Below are 15690 nucleotides of genomic sequence, written 5' to 3' on the forward strand. Positions count from 1 at the left end.
TTCACATAGTCCCATATTTCTTGGAGGCTTTGTTGTTCCTTTTCATTATTTTTTTTCTAATCTTGTCATCACACTTTATTTTATTAAGTTGATATGTATCTCTGATATCCTTTCTTCCACTTGATCAATTCTGCTATTGATACTTCTGTATACTTCATGAAGTTCTCTTGCTTTGCTTTTTCAGATCTATCAGGTCATTTTTGTTCTTCTCTAAACTGGTTATTCTAGTAAGCAGGTCCTGTAACCTTTTATCAAGGTTTTTAGCTTCCTTGCATTGGGTTACAACATGCTTCTTTAGCTGAGAGGAGTTTGTTATTACCCAAACTTCTGTCAATTCATCAAAGTCATTCTCCAGTTTTTTGCCCTTGCTGGAGAGGAGTGGCGATCACTTGGAGGAGGAGAGGCATTCTGGTTTTTAGAATTTTCAGCATTTTCATGCTAATTTTTCCTCATCTTCATGGATTTATCTACCTTTGGTCTTTGATGCTGATGACCTTTGGATGGGTCTTTTGTGTGGGCATCCTTTTTGTTCATGTTGGTTTTTGTTCATGGTGGAGGCTGCAGAATAGCAAAGATTTCTTTCTGCTCTTTCCTCTGGAAGCTTTGTCCCAGAGGGGCACCCACCTGATGCCTGCCAGAGCTCTCCTGTATGAGGTGTCTGTTGACGCATGCTGGGAGGTGTCTCCTTAGCAGAGCTTGTCCTTGCTAAGCAGTCTGTCCCTTAACAGAGCTTGAGCACTGTGCTAGGAGATCTGCTGCTGTCTTCAGAGCTGGCAGGCTGGGACATTTAAGTCTATTGAAATTGTGCCCACTGCCACCCTTGTTCCCAGGTGCTCTGTCCCAGGTGCAAAAACCATAGGAAAAGCATAATATCTGGGTCAGATAGCACAGTTCCTCACAGCTTCCCTTGGCTAGGGGAGGGAGGTCTCCAGCCCTTTGCACTTCCCAGGCAAGGCAAAACCCTTCCCTGCTTCTGCTTGCCTTCCATGGGCTGCGCCCACTCTCTAACCAGTCCCAATGAGATGAACAGGTTACCTCAGTTGGAAATGCAGAAATCACCCACCTTCTGTGTTGATCTAGTTCAGAGCTGCAGACTAGAGCTGTTCCTATATGACCATCTTACTAGATCCATTGAGCATCTTTTCATGTGCTTACTGTCCATTTGTGTAGCTTCTTTGAAGAAATGGCTATTCAACTCTTGTCCATTTTGAAATGTATTCTTTTTTGCTGCTCTTGTTGAGTTGTTAGAGTTATATTTTCTGAACTGGTGTTGTAAAATTGAAAAGAATTTTATTATTTTATTTGTTTTATTATAGAAATGTTTTTATCAGATACATGACTGATAAACAAATTATCAGTTGGATAATTTGAGATATATGACTTGCAAATATTTTTCCCATTTTGGCGGCTGCATTATTACTTTTTTTTACAGTAAAGTGAATGTAAATTTATTAAGAAAGTAAAGGAATAAAAGAATGCCTACTCCATAGACAGAGCAACCCGAAGGGCTGCTGGCTGTCCCTTTTTGTGATTATTTCTTGATTATATGCTAAACAAGGGGTGGATTATTCATGTCTCCCCTTTTTAGCCCACATAGGGTAACTTCCTGACATTGTCTTGGCATTTGTAAACTGTCACGGCACTAGTGGAAATGCAGTAGTGAGGACGACCAGAGGTTACTCTCATCACCATCTTGGTTATGATGTGTTTTAGCTGGCTTCTGTACTGCAACCTGTATTATCAGCAAGGTCTTTATGACCTTTATTTTGTGCCTACCTTCTCTTTCCTCCTGTGACTTAAAATGCCTAACCATCTGGGAATGCAGCTGAGTAGGTCTCAGCCTTATTTTACCCAGCCTCTATTCAAGGTGGAGCTGCTCTGGTTCAGATGCTTCTGACATTTCCCGCCCCTCCCCCCTCCATTTTGTAAGGAATCCTTAATCTTATGGGTTATAGAGGGATGAAGATTCATCTTCTGTAACTTCTTCATGTTGGGTGAGATGATATTCCTGCCTAACTATTAGGGTTTCTTGTATTTAGGGGAGAGAGGAGCTCAGTCAGAAAACATCAGTACTTCAGTACACTGAGAGCCATTCATAACACCAAGTTCCACAAAAGGTGACACCTGGAAGATTAATAAGTGTTCAATTTAAGAAAACATTTAGTAAGCTTATTCGGCATTCCTACACAAAGTATGACAGCAATATATTCCACAAAAGTAAAGCAAAATAAGTAAAATTATCCCAAGTAAGCTAAGTAAGAAGGCTTTCCATGAACTGGGTAACTGCTGGAACCAAGCCAACTTGGGGTTGCTAGTTGGTTCCAACATGTGCCTAGAATTAGGATATTGATCCCAATTTTTACATTACCCATTCCTCTTGTTTCTTCTGAGCAGCAGTCAGAGATCACTCGTTGGTTCACGGGAATGAAAAAGGTTAGCCTAAATGCAGACAAAAACTTAAAAATAGCTGATGAGACTAGCATCTAATAACAAGTGTACCGTAATTCTTGAAACATAATTTTTCTCTCTCCAGTTTCCCATTTTTACTAAAAACAAGTCATGGTAGGACCAATTTGCTTTATTATAATTGGCCTAATTATTTGTATAAAGTACAGTAAGAATCATTATTTTTCACATAAGCTCTTTTAAAATTGGCTTTGATGGAACTCTGTTCCATAGAAGGAATCTCAGATAAGGCTTTTTTTTATAAAAGCAAAGCCGAGACATCAGTTTGTACCCTCAAATATCTATGAGTTGCTTAAATTCCTCTCATCTTGAGATCCCAAGATAGCTTGGGGCTCCTTTGCCTGTCAGAATGTGGCATTCTCTATTTACCACAGATCAAGAACCCTGTACAAGGACCGTGTACACAAGGTATGAGGCCAGTTTTCCCAAAGGGCTTTTATTGACTTTGTAAGTCAAATTTGATACCTTAGAAGAAAGCACATCATTCCAGTCATAGCCCTGGTAAAATAAGCAGTTTCTCCAATTATGTCCTGTTGCTAAAGAAAACAGATTCTTTTTCTTTTTCAGTGGGGGAAACAGAGTGTCACTCTGTCACCCAAGCTGGAGTGCAGTGGCATGATCTCAGCTCACTGCAACCTCCGCCACCCAGGTTCAAGCGATTCTCCTGCCTCAGCCTCCTGAGTAGCTGGGATTACAGGCATGCACCACCACACCCAGCTAATTTTTGTATTTTTAGTAGAGATGAGGTTTCATCATGTTGGTTGGCCTGGTCTCAAACTGCTGACCTGCTGATCCACCTGCCTTGGCCTGCCAAACTGCTGGGATTACAGGCATGAGCCGCCATATTGGCCAGAAAACAGATTCTAATTGCACTTATGCAAATAACTATATTGCCACAAGTTAAGACTCACAAATAGTTTCCAAATTCTGGAGAAACCTTTTAAAGCCCTTTACAGTTCTTGTTAAAGAGCTTTCATTCCAATTTTTTTATTCCAGTGTTCAATTTACAGAAAACTGAATAATGCCCCTTTTACTTTAGCCAACATGTTCACAGACAGAATTTCTTTTACAATTAATTTTTCACAAGCCTGCCATAACTTGCTTAAACCTTCAGCTTTTTTTTTGAACTTAAAACAATCCTTTAACCTTTTGATCTAGGCAAACAAAACAAAACAAAACAAACAAACAAAAAAACCATTTTCATGCCTCCTTATAATCTTTCACCAAAAACACATTTCACTGTTTTTATATACCCTGCATGTGAAATGATTTCTTCAGTAGTCTCAATTATATGTTACACTGTTATCTCTTAGTGACTTTTACTTTTGGTTAAAACCTTGGTAAGAGATTTTAATTATGTACTAGGTGTGGCTCCTAGGACCCAGACAGAAGTTCCAATAAAGTCTGATTCTTTCCAGTGTAGCTAAGGGTTATAGCTAACTCCAGGTATCATAGGCCTTATCTACCTGTAAAGCAAGGCAAGTTGTACAGTTATTTTACAGTGGCATTTTATGAAACATTTAGGAGGCCTATTAACTTTTACATTGTGCAACATTTCCTGCATAAATTCCTTTTCATGAATTATTTACTGACTTACACAGACCATCTATGACATGCTTGGATTTTCTGACTTGTCCTAAATATCCCTCTTTTTAAACAACCAGTTGTTTTACTTTAGGACAAGAATTTACCATACAGGATCCTTTCTTATATAAAATCTCTTTTCTTTATAACCTTCTTCGCATAGCTAGGGGGCATGGCTAATTCCACATGTCCCCAGGCCTTATCTAGAATCTAATGCTAACAATTTTTAAAAGCCAAAGAAGCAGTTTATGACCTTAAAGGATTAAGCAAATCTAATAGCTAACCTGCATAATTTAGATGAAATGTTTATATTTTTGAAGATATTTTTATTTTACCAATAATTTTCAAAACTATTTTTATTTCCCAGAGTTTACTAAAGTCACATGAACTAAAAGGCATTACACTTTTTACTTTTCTGACAAATATTGGATTTAAGCTCTTATATTTTAAGCCAATTAATTAGAGCACTTTTGTGTTACACACACAACATGTAAGTACACAGAAAGACAGATGATAAAGGACTTATTCCTAAGCCAGGAATTGAACTCTGAACGTGGGTGACCATTGTGATGGCAGAGGCCAAGAGAAAGTACTGCCATGTGGATACAAGGTCAAGCTCCCAAGGACGTGAATGACCAGTTTGCTGGGCCATCCTGAACAGTGGACTTATGGGGTCTTAGGCCCATGTTCAATCCTGAGATACCCCTTTTTATAAGAGAACATTACAGAAAGACACAAAGCACAACAGATTCACTACATTTTAAGATTTGCTTCAAAAACCCTTTTTCCAGTTAATAAAAACTTTATAGAGGAGATAAACAGTGATTTTTGCCATTTATTCAACCAATTTGCATGAAGACAGAGAGAGAGAGAGGGGCCAGAAGTCTGACTGTAAGAAATTCTTAGCCTTTTGTGGGCATGCCAGGCTTCTGGGTTCCCTTTCTCTGGGCAGCCCTAGTCACCCAGCTGGCTGCACTACAGCCCTGGGGACCAAGCCACAACACAAAGGAAAATTATCCTTTTCTATTCAGGTCAGAGCAAAACATGTGTGACAAAACCTAGACATTAGCCACTCTGCTTAGCACCCAATATCAAATTGGCAAGGCTCAAACTTGCCCCGAGTTGGGCCTCATCATCATTAATCCAACCTCTGACCAGGAATTTCACCTTGTGGTTTCTGGGTAAGATGTTCACCCTGAATAACAGAAAAGGTAGAAAAAAGAAAGGGAGAAAAGTATTGCCTGTGGCAGGGTGGAGAAGGCAAGGAGCCTCAGGGAGGTCAGAGAAAGACCCGCCCACCACAGTGACACTGAATCATCAGTTCAGGTGGCTGCTTGCCAGTTGGGAAGGGATCTTTTCTAGTAGTCTTATTAGCTCTTAAGTGTTCCCTTTTGAGGAGGAAAAAGTTCCTCATGTCCCATGGTCCTCTACATGCCTAATTCTGTCATCCATACCCATCAGCAAAGAGTGCAAGACAAATTAATCCAAAGAGAATAGCAGTTAACATCTCACAGTGCCAAATCCATTCTTAGCCAAGAGGGACTTTACTGACAGGGACCTCTAACACCCTAAATCTTAGGAAGAACTCTAACCTTCCTAAATTGGGTCTCAGGGGGCATTTAACCCACTCTGTGTTAGGAGAGACTCTAACTCCTCTAAGCTGGGCCTGTAACCCAATCCCATCCTTTACCCAGGTATATGCACCCCACTTACCCTGTCAGCCCAGTCAGATAATTTTTCTTTGGACTGGGGGTCTCTTTAGCATCATCCCTTCAGTGGTATGCCAGAAGGATGTTACTGGACCCCACGACATATCCAAAATTAGGCTTTGGGTTGGGGTTTTCCTCAGTGTTGTCCCTTCTGTGGTCACCAGAAATATGTTAGTATAGTCCCTTGGTGGTTCAGCAGAAAGATGTTACCAGAAAGCGGTCTCAGTCCAGCCAGGAAGAGAGTGTTCTTGGCTCTCACACAAGAAAGAATCTGAGGTGAATTCATACAGTAAAGTGAAAGCAAGTTTATTAAGAAAGTAAAGAAATCTTAAAGTAAGTAAAGAAAGTACTTAAAGTAAAAGAATTGCTACTCCATAGACAAAGCAGCCATATTTTCCCTTTCTAAATAATGACCTTTGATGCACAAAAGTGTTTAATTCTGATGAAATTCAAGTTTGTCTATTTTTGGTTTCTTATTCTTTGTAATCATGTTTAGGAAACCATTACTTAATACAACCTCAAAAATATGTATACTATGTTTTCTTCTAAGAGTTTTCTAGTGTAAGCTCTTAAGTGTAGGTCTCTGATCCATATTAAATTAATTTTTATACATTATATGAAGGAGGGATCCAAATTTATTCTTTTGAATGTGGGTTTGTTGTCACAGCACCATTTGTTGAAGAGTCTATCCTTTTCCTCATTGAGTGGTCTTGGAAATCTTGTCAAGTCAATTTACCATAGATACATGTATGGGTTTATCTCTAGACACTGAATTCTATTCCACTGATCTATCCTTTTGCCAGTATCACATTGTTTTGATTACTATAGCTTTGTACTAAGTTTTGAAATTTCAGAGTGAGTCCTGCTTTTTCTCTTTTCAGTTTGTTTTGGTTACATGGGGTTTCTTGCATTCCAAACAAATTTTAGAATAGGATGTCCATTTCTTAAAGCAACAAAGAACCTGGAATTTTGATAGGAATCACATTAAATCTGTAGAATGCTTTGGAGGGTATTAATATCCTAATATTAAGTATTCCAGTATAAAAACATAGGATGTCTTTACACTTATTTGTGTCTTCTTAAATTTCTTTTAGCAATGTTGTGTAGTTTTCAATGTACAAGTCTTTTACCTCATTTGTTAAGTTTATTCCTAGGTATTTTATTCTTTGGGATGCTATTGTAAATGGAATTCTTAACTTCATTTTTTTAGATTGTTCATTGCAAGTGAATGGAAATACAACTGATTTTTGTATTTTGATGTTGTATTCTGCAAATTTGCTGAATTCATGTATTAACTCTAATGCTTTTTTTGTGAATTCTTTAGGGTTTTCTATACATAAGTTCATGTTATCTGTGAGTATCATTTTCTTCTTTATTCCCAGTCCAAATGCATTTTATTTATTTCTTCCGCCTAATTGCTTTGGCTAGAATTTTCAGTATGCTATTGAAAGGAAGTGGCAAGAGCAGACATTTTCTTGATCTTAGGGAGGTAAGAGTTTTAGTCTTTCACTAGTTAAGTGTATTATTAATATTGGGTTTTTCATAGGGGCCCTTAACATGTTGAGAAAATATCCTTCTATTCCTAGTTTGCTGAGGGCTTCTTATCATGAGAGAATGTTGGATTTTTTCCAAATGCATTTTCTGTATCTATTGAGATGATCAGATCTTACTTACCTTTATTTATGAATATAATTTATTATTTATTAATAATAAATGCCTTTATTTGTTAATATAGTTTATTATTAATAATAAATACCTTTATTAATATTTCTTATTGCATTGGTTGATTTTCATATGTTGAACCACACTTCATTCATGAGATAAATTCCACATATAGTGTATATTTTAATAGGCTGCTGGATTCAGTTTGCTACTATTTTGTTGAGGGTATTTGTATCTGTATTCATAAAGAATATTGGTCTAGAGTTTTCTTCTCCATTTTTTTCCTCATCTTCCTCCTTTCTCCTCCTTCTCCTCTTTCTCTCGCTCTCTCTTTTTGCCTTCTTTCTCCTCTTACCTTTTTTGTGATATTTTTTCTTTCCTGCTTTTGCTTTGGTTCGGTTTTGGTCTGGCTTTATAACCAGTGTAATACTAATCTTTATAGAATAAGTTAGGGGTATTCCCTCCTCCATCTTTTGATGAAGGATTTGTGTTAATCCTTCTTTGTTTGTTTCATAGAATTCACTAATGAGACTGTCTGATTCTCAGGTTTTTGTTGAGAGGTTTCTTTCTTACCAATTTAATCTGCTTACCTGTTATAGGTCTATTGATATTTTCTATTTCTTCATTAGTCAGTTTTGGTACATTGTGCATTTCTAGGAATTTGTCCGTTTCATTGAGGTTATATAATTGTTGACATACCGTTATCCATAGTATTAGAAACATTTTTATATCAGTAAGATCTGTGGTAATGTCACCACTTTATTCTTGATTTCAGTAATTCAATTCTTCTTTCTCTCTCTCTCATTTTTTTTTTTTTTTTTTTTTTTTTTTTTTTTTTTTGCCAGTCTGCCCAAAAGTTTGTTGATCTTTTTGAAGAACATACTTTTGGTTTCCTTAATGTTCTCCATTGTTTTTCTATTATCTATTTTGTTTATCTTTTCACTAATCATTTCTACAGTTGAATCTTGAAAACCATTGGTCTGAACTGGGTAGGCCCACTTATATGTGGATTTTTCTCAACCAACATAGATTGAAAGTACAGCATTTGTAGGATTAAAAACACATTTCCAAGGGCTAACTTTTTGCATATGTGGGTTACACAGGGCCAACTGCCAAACTTGAGTATGCGCAGATTTTTGTATATGCAGAAGTCCTGAAATGAATCCCTTGTGTATCCTGAGGGACAATTACATTTTCCTCTTCTTGTTTTGGGTTTCGGTTGCTCTTTTCCTACTTTTTAAAAAAGATATTTAGATTAGGATATTAGTTTGACATCTTTCTATAGCTATAAAATTTATTAGAAGGACTTTTTTTTTGATGTTCTGTAATTTTGTTTTTTTTTTTTAATTTTTGTTTTCATTCACTTCAAAGTATTTTCTAATTTTTCTTATGATTTCCTTGACCTACTTTTATTTAGAAATGTATTGTTTAATTTCCATATAGTTGGAAACTTTCCAAATTTCCCTTTATTATTGATTTCTAATTTCATTCCATTGTTGTCACAGAACATATTTTGTATAATTTTAATCTTTTAAATAAATTGAGCCTTGTATGTGGTATAACAGATGATCTGTCTTAGAAAATGTTCCGTGTGAACTTGAGAAGGAAGTCTATTTTGTTATCTTGAGGTGGAGTGTGCTATATATATTTGTTAGGTCTAGTTGGCTTATAGTATTATTCAAGTACAATATTTCTGATATTCTTTCTAGTTGTCTGTTTTTGAAAATGAGGTACCGAAATCTCTGACAGTTATTGTTGAATCTTCTTTTCTTCCTTTAGTAGTCTCTCTATTAGTATTTGCTTCATGTATTTTGGGCTTTGACTTTTAGGTCATATACATTTATAATTGTTATATCTTGGTGGATTGACCATTTTGTCATCAAATAAAGCTTTCTTAGTGTCTCGTAATAATTGTCTTAAGATATCTTTTTTTCTGATATTAGTTTTGCTATCTGGCTCTCTTGACTATTTGCATAAAATATCTTTTCCCAACCTTTTATTTTCAACCTATGTGTGTCCTTGAATCCACAGTGGGTTTCTTGTAGACATCACGTAGTTGGATCATATTTTTAAAATCTATTCTGCCCAACTCTGCCTCTAATTTGGACAGTTTAATCTATTTATATTTAATGAGATATAAAGAATCACTTGCTTTTGCCATTTTGCTATTCTTTTCTATATGTCTTATCTTTTGTGTCCTGCAATTCATCCATTACTGCCTTCTTTTGTGTTAAGTCAGTCTTTTTTACTGTACAGTTTTAATTCTCTTGTTCTTCTTTTGCTGTGTATTTTTCAGTTATTTTCTTAATAATTGCCCTGGAGAGGATACATAACATCTTAATTTATAACATTCTAGTTTGAATGAATGCCAACTAAATTTTAATAATATATAAAATCTTTGCTCCTATATACTTCCATCCTCCCCTTTGTACTTTTCACAAATCATGCCTCTATTCATTCTGTGCCCATCAACTTAGCTTTATACTTATTGTTTTATAAAGTTTTATTTTAAATGAGACTTTTTAAAAAAATTACAAGCAAAAAATAAATTAATACTGCATTTCATATTTACCTATATAGTTACTTTTACTAGTGTTCTTTTTTTCATATGGATTTGAGTTATCATCTAGTATACTTTCATTTCATCTGAAGAGCTCCGTTTACCATTTCTTGCAGGAAAGAGTTGGTAACAACTAACAACACAGTGTTTGCTTATCTGGGAAGGGCTTAATTTCTCCTTTATTTTTGAAGGATAGTTTTGTCAGATATGGAATTTTCTATTGATTTTTTTTCCTTTCAGCATTTTGAGTGCATCATTTTGCTGTTTTCTAGCCTCCATGGTTTCTGATGAGAAATCAGCTATCATCATATAGAATATCTCTTTTAAGTGATAAGTTGCTTTTCTCTTACTACTTTCAAAATACTCTCTTTGTCCATTTTTTCTACAATTTGATTATAATGTATCTTGGTTTAGATTTATTTTAGTTTATTAAGGTCTATGAATGTGTAGGTTATTGCTTTTTTTTCAAATTCAGGAACTTTGTGACCATTATTTTTTCAAATATTTTTCCATCCCTTTCTATCTTTCCTCTCCTTCTAGGAATCCCATTATGCATATGTTAACACACTTGATAATATCACATAGGGTCTTGTAGGTTCTTTTAATGTTTTAAATTATTTTTCTGTTTCTCAGATTGAATAATCTCAATTGACCCAAGTTATTGTCCACTGATGCTTCTTTCTGCTCGAATTTGCTGTAGAGTCTCTCTAGTAAATTTTCAATTTTAGTTATCGTGATTTTCAACTCCAGAATTTTAATGATTCCTTTTTATAATTTCTATTTATTGACTGTCTTTTTTTAAAGATACACTTTTCTTGTGGTTCCTTTAGTTATTTTGGCATGATTTTCTTTAGTTCCTTGAACATATTTAAAACATGTGATTCAGAGTCATTATCTAGTAAGTCCAGTGTATGGGCTCCTTCAGAGACAGTTTCTTTGTTTCTTTTTTCGTGTGTAGCAGTTTCCTCCTGCCCTGTCTTTTTCTATGTATGAGCCATACTTTTTAATTTCTTTACATGCCTCATATTTCATTTTTTTTGGAAAACTGGACATTTTGAGTATTATTAGGGGCAGCTTTGGAAAACAGATTTCATACCCTTTTGGGTTTGTTTTTGTTGCTTGTTGTAGTTGTTATTGAATGCTTATTTACTGAATTTTCTGAAATAACTTGGTGAGGTCTTTATTATTTGCTGTGGGGGTGACTGAAATCTCTATTTGTTAGTTTAGTGGTTAGCTAGTAGTTGAACAGAGATTACCTTAAACATCTGGAAAAAAACATTTTTCATATTCTCCAGTCTTTGCAGATGGAGTGTATGTGTGTGTGTGTGTGTGTGTGTGGTGACACACCTTCCATATTCAGCTAGGTAGTTGAAAATTCTGCCTTAGACTTCACTTCCTACATGCAGAGAGCTTAGGGGTCAGCCAGAGATGAGAGCTTTGGGTTTTCCTTTTCTTTTCTTTTCTTTTCTTTTCTTTTCGTTTTTTTCTTTTCTTTTGAGCATGCACACAACCCTGGGCATGCACATGGACTTATAGATTCCCAGGAGTATGTCAGAGTGTTTCAAATCTTTATTTTCCAACATATCTAATTTCCCAAACTTTCCTTTCAAGTTTCAGTTAGTCTATTCTTTGTCCCAACATGATCTATAACTAAAAACCACAGTAACTAATACATCTGCCCATAAACTTTTTTTTTTTGGAAAATGAGTTAGGTGAGATAAAGGAAATTCCTTTAAGCTGTTCCTCCATACAGCCACAAGACAGGTCAAACAATCACAATTCTTTGTAAATGAGATCCATTCTGTTTCCTCTTGTACCAGTACCTGTACCACAAATGCAGACTGTTTCTCTCAAGGCCACCACTGAGCTGGAGAGTGGGGGATGGGACTATGGTAAGCTACAATGCCACAAATCTTGCTATTCTAACTAAGACTCAGCTGACTTTGCCTGAGATACTTTCATCCTGGTTGTTGAAGGTTTTTATTTAGTTTTCATAGTTCTAAAAAAGTTGTTGCAGGCATTTTTTTTTAATTTTTATTTTTTGCCAGGGTTTCATTGTTTTTATGTAGGGATGGACCTATAGGACTTATAGATGTTCTTTTTTTTTTTTTTTTTTTGAGACAGAGTCTCCCCAGGCTGAAGTGCTATGGCGTGATCTGGGCTCACTACAAGCTCCGCCTCCCAGGTTCACGCCATTCTCCTGCCTCAGCCTCCCGAGTAGCTGGGACCACAGGTGCCCGCCACCATGTCCGGCTAATATTTTTGTATTTTTAGTAGAGACGGGATTTCACCGTGTTAGTTAGGATGGTCTCGATCTCCTGACCTCGTGATCTACCTGCCTCGGCCTCCCAAAGTGCTGGGATTACAGGCGTGAGCCACTGCACCCGGTCCCTAGATATTCTCACTCTATCATTTTTGCTGATGTAACTCTTTTATAACTTTTCATAATCTAATGATGAAATGTAAAGTCAAAATTTCAAACAAATTGTTTTCCTCTTGGAATAACTGTGCTTAAGAAAATCATCTCAAAGTATTTTTAGAGAAAAACTTAAAAGTAGTGAACCAGATTTTCTTTACAAATGAAAGCAAAAGATATATAGAATTAAAAAGTAAATATGGCCATAATAAAAATGGATGTACTCCGTGTTCAACATTTTAAACAATCTGATTTACAAATACAATAAAAATATAGAATAACAAGGCACTGTCCACCGTTTTTCTCTTCTCATTCAATAATGATTTAAAAATTAATAAAAAAATAAAGAACTCACTGTGAATTCACAATGTTCTTATACAAAAATCTTAAGCCATGCTATTTTGAATGTGACTCACAGAACCAAACATAAAGACTGTAGTCAGAGTGGAAACAATATAAAAGCAATATATGTGATAAAATAACGTGAGAAGAAAAGATGCCGTGATGCAGACTTTTAAAAGCCATTTCGAAAACTTTCATCTTTTGCAATCCTCTCAGCCTTCACTCTAAAGTTTTTTCTTCTTCCTCCACCAGTCATACTGATTTGATATCAGTCACTAATGCTCTAGCAAGAGTGATTCGAGAGCACAGCCTGGTCTGGATGAGACTGTTGGTAGCTGTTTCCCAGGAATTACTAGATTCTACATAGCATCTTCAACTTAATATGCTATAGAGGTATAATTGTATTTTCCAATGCCACTTTTCATTGTAATAAATATTTTATCTACATGGGTTAAAAGGGCCTCTGTGGAATACCCTGAGAATTCTTCTATGAAGGCTATAGAGATTTAGATAGTTCACGTGAGGAATAAAACATTCATATAACAGACACACAAATGAACATTTGAAACCTAACTTATTTATAAAACATGAAGCCCCCACATTTCACATACCTTTTATGTGCCTCCACAGATTCTTATAGAGCCAGAGGAGCAACTGGTTCTGCTTTGGCTTCAGCCAGTTTCGTGCAGGTATATTCTGACAATGCTTTGCCTCATGCCCTCCATGAAGGCCTCTGCAGACATGACTGCTGAAGTAGGGCAACCTTCGGAATGCTCACCAAAATACAGCTTAGAAGCACTCCAACTCCAGCAATCAAGATCTTTGATGGATTAGACACAAAAGCTCTCATGGATAGATGCTTCCTTCCTACCCTATAAAGTCCTGAAATGTGCTTCATATGGTTCTTCAAAATGTCTCATGGGATTTACCAAGCAGTTGCACCATAGCAACAGCCAACTCAAGGACGTATCTTTCTATTGGTTTTCTCTTCTTTCTTGCTTCAGCCCCCACCCCACCATCTCTCTCCTTTATGTTTCTTGGATCACATTTTCCAAGAAAGTACAACCACTTAAGACTTTGTTTCAGGTTCTGATTTCTGGGGAATCCGATTTTAGGAACCCTGACTTTAAAATCATCCATGAATAATACACTAAAGAATTATATTGGTGTACATTGGAGGTTTAGAATAAGATGCAGATCAAGAAATAAACAAAAACATAGGTACTACCCACATTTGTCTAGCTCAGTATGTATGAACAAATGTATTGTAGCTTACATACACATACACACAATCACCTCTTTATTTCATGTGAAAAGAAATTTTAATTCAAGAAAGTGGTATTGCCGTATTTCTTAACTCCAGTGCTTTTGATTGGACAATAGAAAGGAAATGTTCTCTATGAAAATTATAATATTAGCAGGGGGATTTCACAAACTGAGATTTTTTTTTTACCTTGAAGGTAAGAACAAATGAGTCTTCAACCCTGGAGGTGCAGAGTACACTAATAAGTGTATGGTGCTTCCTTTAAGTCTTTCCTCATGGGATCTTTGGTTACAAAATTCCAGAACAAGCTATCATAAAACAATTGTGAACATAATCCTATCATCAGTAGGCCCAGAACTGAAAGCTTTGCTTAATGTGTCAAGTAAGAATATGATGTAGGCTCATTCTGATAGGCACTATCACATTTTATTCACACGGCACCACATGTTCACACTGACTTATCTAAAATCCATGCACTTTAACGCTTTGGCCAGCTCTCCCTGAAGATCACACATGCTTCATTCATAGACTGAATGCTCCATATGCGTCTTATAGGAGTCCAATGAAAGAACTAACTAAACTGTCTCTTGTGCAATGAAAGCTCTGTCACTCCATATCATCATTGGTCCTACTTTGGCTAAGCTTAGACACTTTGTTTTTTTGTTGCTGGAGGAGAATCCTGAGAAAGCTATTGAGTGACAGCTGCGGTATCAGCAGATACCACTTGGCATCCTTAATTTGTCCAAATAATGCTCCAGTCTTGAATTTTAAATGTTGATTTCCTGTGGGGTGTTTTTCTTTCTTCTCCTGGTTTAATGCTCTCTGAATGACAAACAGCAAACTTAAAGTACAAAGTGAACATTATCAGAAAGGCTATATGTCTCTGGTAATATAACCAGTGCTGGTTAAATATGAAGGTAAAATAAATAACTGTCTTTATGTATTTCAAGAACTGTAAAAGCTTCCAAATAGCTTTCTTAGAACAGAATGGGCACCTAAAATTTCACCATTACTTATGTGTTTATCAGTGAATTTAGAGTCAGAAAACATACTGTTTTAATACTAGCAATGACACTTGCTTATGTCACTCTGATAAGTGACATAATCTTTTACCCTTATTTCACCATCAATAAAATATAGATCATAACACCTTCGTAACTACTTTACAAAGCTATTACAAGGAGCAGATTAGAAAATATTAGCAAAAGGGTATTGCAAACTATAAAATATATACAAAGATAATGAGTTTCTCTTATTACCATTAGTAATTTCTCTTTGTTACTAATAGCATACATTTATGTAATATCAATAATTCACATGTTTATGTGAATTTGAAGGCTCTAAAAGTATATTTCAATAGGATATACCCCAGGATTTCTGAGGCAAGTTGGTAGGTATGAGTGTGCTAAATAAGAGTGGAAAAGATCCCAAAAGAATAGTGTGAAGTTCTGAAGATAAATTTACCAACTCTTTAACAAAGCTAAGATTCAGTTTTGATAATAATTTTGCCTATCCCTCCTCAATCTGTGGGGATAACTGGCAGTATGCTAAGTGGGCTGACAAGTGTGTTACTATCAAAAGGCAGTGCATCTGGACCAGTAGGAGGAGGTTATCTAGAGTCACTCAGATCCTACCCTCAGGCACCTGAGAAGACAAATACAGGCAGGTATGATTTTTGCACCCAATT

Source organism: Rhinopithecus roxellana, chromosome 9 (assembly GCF_007565055.1).
Source record: "Rhinopithecus roxellana isolate Shanxi Qingling chromosome 9, ASM756505v1, whole genome shotgun sequence".
Classification (NCBI taxonomy): Eukaryota; Metazoa; Chordata; class Mammalia; order Primates; family Cercopithecidae; genus Rhinopithecus; species Rhinopithecus roxellana.